Raw genomic sequence first — 4,726 nt, forward strand, 5'->3', positions numbered from 1 at the left:
ACCTAGTTTCAGAAGATGCTCTAAGCTAAGAGGAGGTAGTGGGGTGGACAACAGGGAGGAGACCCCCAGCCCCATAGAGGGACAGTCAGGAGACTAGCGTTCTCAGCTACAGACCCCGGCCCTGACAGGACCACTTGGTTTCTGCACCCTTAATGTCTTGGTCATTCCACATTTACTCAGCACTTGCCAAGAACAGTAAGATGAGCAGAACATGACTCCGCTCTCCCAGGGGTCTACAGAGCTATCCCTGGGGCCCATCCCACACCCCCTGAGCCCTCTCTGCTTTCAGCCATGGCTGCATTGGGCAGTACCCAGCAAACCCAACCACATCCCAACTTACCTCCCTGGTGCTTGCCCCAGGGCTCTCTGCCACCTGCGGGTACCTGCTGGGTCTGCAAGAGGTTGTAGGCCTGCAGCGTGCAGGGGGTCATTCCCCCAGAGCAACTAACTGGCAGTGGGGGGCAAAGCCAGTGGGTGAACACAGGCCTCCTTCCCTGGGACAGACAGGCCTTCTGAAGACTTCTTGGGTGCTTCTAGGGAGCTGAACCACCAGTTCCTACAGAGGACCATCTTGATCAGTCACCCTTCCCTCCTTTCCCATCCCTTGCCTGCAGCATCATCTTTGGCATAAATTACCTGTGCCCAAGTCCTTATTCAGGCCCCATTTGGGGGGAATCTAAGGTAGTCTCCTCGTGCATTATCCAAGTGATAAGTCCTGAAATCAAGATAGAAATAGGGTGCAGGGGAGTGCGAGGGGGAAGCACCAGCCACCAAGGGATAAGAAAGGCCCCCAGAGGTGGTGATGTTTGGTCTGAGTCTTGAGGAAGTGTTGGTCAGCAGACAGTGGGTAGAAGGCTTTATTCCAGATGGGGGGCAGCCCACACAGAGACCCAGAAGTGATAGAGAACCTGAGAAATCTTGGAAATTTTCAACCCGCTGGAGTCCAAGGTGCCAGTGAGGGTGGGGCTGGAACCAGGAGGGACCACGGTGGCAATGGACCAGCAGTGCTCATGTAGTGGCCATGGGTACGTGAGGGCCTGCAGCCAGGTCCTTCCAGTCCACTGGGGCCCCTGGAGTTGGCAGGAGGAGGTGTTTCATCAATATGTCTGGAAGGACAAGGAGGAGAAGCAGACACCAGTGAAACGGGGCTGGCAGTTGGCCATACCCTGAATCCTGTAGTCGAGACACAGGGCAGGCTTCCTGACTTCCAGTAGCAATAAGGAGGGCATGACTTGAACCCCCAGGGCAGCTTCATTCTGCAAAGCTCTCTTGGGTAATCATCACAAGGTCCCCTTGTCCAGTAACCCCCAGTGGCCCAGGTCTCTTCCTTCACTCCCTCCCCAGCCAGATGGGCCCAGCTGGCCACCCTCCCCGACGTGCACCTGCCAACTCACCACTGCAGGTTTCTTGGAAGGCACCCCTTCCCTTTAAGAAAACAATCTCCAGTGTCCCTCTTCCTCAAAGGACATCTGGCTTGATGCGTAGCCCCATTTCACTGATGTTTGTATGGTTTTTAAGATAGCACCCATCTATCTAAAAACCATGTAGGCTTCAGATGGCCTTTTTGTATTTTTATAAGAAACTGCTTAAATGATGCTCAACATCCGATGATTATCAGGGAAATGCAAATCAAAACCGCAGTGAGATATCACCTCACACCTCTCAGAATGTCTGTCATTAAAAAGAACACAAGTACCAAGTGCTGGTGAGGATGTGGAGAAAAGGAAACCACTGTTAGTGGGGATGTAAATCGATGCAGTCACTGTAGAAAACAGTATGGAGGATTCTCAGAAGACTAAAAATAGAACTACCATATGACCCTGCAAGTTAAGTCCTGGTTACATAGTTAAAAAAAGAAACAAACGCTGATTCAAAAAGATACATGTACCTCAGTGTTCATAGCATCAATATTTATAATTGCCAGGATATGGAAGCAACTTAAGCGCCCATGAACAGATGAATGAATAAAGATGTGGTGTGTGAAAACCGTGGACGACTACTCAGGCATAAAAAAAATTGCCATTGACAGCAACATGGATGGATTTGGAGGGCATTATGCTAATCTGAAACAAGTCAGAGAAAGACAAATGTATGATATCACTGACATGTGGAGTCTAAAAAATACAACAAACTGACTTGACTTTCAGTTTTCACTTTCATGCACTGGAGAAGGAAATGGCAACCCACTCCAGTATTCTTGCCTGGAGAATCCCAGGGACGGGGGAGCCTGGTGGGCTGCCGTCTCTGGGGTCGCACAGAGTTGGACACGACTGAAGTGACTTAGCAGCAGCAGTGAATATAACAAAAAAGATGCAGGCTCACGAATATAGAGAACAAACTAGTAATAACCAGTGGTGGGGGGAGGGGCAACAGAGGATTGAAAATAGGGATGGGCCAATAAGAGGTACAAACTATTAGGTATAAAATAATCTACAAGCAGGGATTTTCCGGCAATCCAGTGGTTAGCATTCTATGCTTCCACAGAAGGGAGCATGAACTCCATCCCTGGTTGGGGAACTAAGATCCCACAAGCCAAGAGGCATGGCCAAAAAAAAAAAAAAAGAAATCTACAAGGATATATTGTACACAGGGAATATAGCCAATATTTTAAAATAACTGTAAATGGAGTACAACCTTTAAGAAGTGGGACTCACTATATTTTACACCTGTAACTTATATAATATTGTATAGCAGTTGTAGTTCAATTAAGAAAAAGAAACTGCTTTGTGGGGTAGGACGCATGGCCAGGGGCTTTGCTGTCTGAAGAGGTCACCCGGCTTGACCTTTCATGGACAGATAGGGATCTGCTATGGAGTTCAGGAAGGACTGGGAGAGCTGCAGGCCTCTGCTTCCCACCACGTCAAGCCAGATCTGGGACACAGGATCTACACTTGTGGGGAGTGGTCACGTAGGTCCGCCTCCAGGTTCCATGGGAGCTGGTGTTACCTCCACTCTACACCCCACAGGCTGCCTGTGGCTCGAGGGGCTCCACCTGACAGATCTGCACATGTCTCCTTGGAGCAAAAGCATGAATACCCCCAGTGAAGCAGCTCCAGCCTTCACTGGGCTTCCCTGTGACTCACATGGTAAAGAATCTGCCTGCAATGCAGAAGACCTGGGTTTGATCCCTAGGTCAGGAAGATCCCCTGAAGAAGAGAATGGCTACCCTCTTCAGTATTCTTGCCTGGAGAATTCCAGGGACAGAGGAGCCTGGCGGGCTACAGTCCATGGGGTCATAAAGAGTTGGACAGAACCGAGCAGCTAACACTTTCACTTTCCTTCTCCTTTCTAGGCCAGGCCCTGCACTAAGCATTCTACATGTGTTAGATCGTTTCACCCTTGTAACACTGTATGTTACCATTATTATCCTGCTTTTCCAAATGAGGAAGCTGAGGCACAAAGAGGTTCAATAGGGAGCTCAAGATCACACAGCCAGCAAGTGGTGGAAAGGGGTCCTTGGGTCCCATGAACCCAGAACAGCAAGTTGGATGTTCCCATAATTGGTGGTTCTACAACCTGTGTGGAGCGGGGAAAGGAAGGGTTGGGGGAGGGAGGCAGGAGGCACACGTGAGTGAAGCTGGGCGAGGAAAACTGGAGAGGGTAGCCATTCCCTTCTCTAGGGGATCTGTCTGACCCAGGGATGGAACATGGGTCTCCTACATTGCAGGCAGATTCTTTACCATCTGAGTCACCAGGGAAGCCCATAGACTGACAACACCAGGGGCCTCCACTGAGCATTTAGTGTGTCTTGGGCCAGGGGCTTTACCTGTACTTTCTCACCAACACCTTGATGAGGTGGGTACCACTGATGCCATTGTTAGGAGAGATCCTTCCTCCTTCCTTCCCTCCATTCCTTCCTCTCTTCCCTCATCATTCCTTGAGTTCTCGCAGGGCAGTGGTCCCCAGACTGTGGTCCAGATTCCCAGCAAGAATGACCCTGCTCTGTCCTAAGTCCACTATAAAGAGATTTCTTGCAGCAGGGAGACCTCAGGCGCCAAGCAGCCCTTCCTCCATACACACGCCTCCCTCTTTCTGGACCAGCTGCCCTCCCAGACCCCACAGCCCCTGGCGGCTTCCCTGGTTCCTCCCAGGCCAGCGCTCAAGCCTGCGCATTGCTCACCCATCATCCCTATCAGCTCCTACTCCACCTGCCAGGCCTGCCTACCCGAGGGGCAGGCCCACACCCCTCCCTTCCCCAAGCTAGCTAGAGTTGAAAGCAGCTGGGAAGTTACTGAGTGACAGCTCAGCCTCACCTCCAGCACATATCCTTTGGGGTGCATGCTCTGTTCAGGCTTTGTTCAAGGTCTTGGCCAAGAGACCCCACTGTCTTAACAACACTACAGCCCCCATCTCTGCCCTCCTCCCCAGGGCTCGGCATCTGGGTGCCCATCCAGGAAGTTTGCCCTTCCTTTCTGGGCAACCTGGCCTTGGCCAGGGAGCATCCCACAGTGTGATTTCCGTCCAGCTTTGTCCCATGACTGCTGAGCCATGGCAACGCTCCCCGCTGCACCCCTCCTGGCCCTGGCGCCACCTCAAGGCCACTTCCCTTGTGACCTTCCTGCTCCTGGGATCAGTCATTCCCACTCTGTCTGGGGCCCGGCCAGCCCCCTTCTGTCCCTTCCTCTCTCTCTGCTCTGTCCCTCCCACTCTCCGGAAGGGAAGAAGGTCTGTCACCAAGCCCCACAACTGATTAATAGTGCAGCTTTCACTGATAACTCCACCCCTG

At 51.6% G+C, this 4,726-nt stretch overlaps 1 long non-coding RNA gene across 1 annotated transcript; it reads right to left on the bottom strand.

Annotated features, from left to right (window-relative positions):
• Positions 1–841: 841 nt before the first annotated feature.
• LOC147344314 (uncharacterized) lies at positions 842–4,449 on the bottom strand. Its single transcript, XR_015155158.1, has 2 exons — positions 4,254–4,449; positions 842–1,106 (listed from the first exon to the last, which is right to left on the bottom strand). It is a non-coding gene; the product is annotated as an uncharacterized LOC147344314 (long non-coding RNA).
• Between the last annotated feature and the right edge of the window lie 277 nt (positions 4,450–4,726).

This window comes from Bos grunniens, chromosome 26 (genome assembly GCF_055505025.1).
Source record: "Bos grunniens cultivar Pamir isolate PY7600 chromosome 26, Bosgru_T2T1.0, whole genome shotgun sequence".
NCBI classification, from domain to species: Eukaryota; Metazoa; Chordata; class Mammalia; order Artiodactyla; family Bovidae; genus Bos; species Bos grunniens.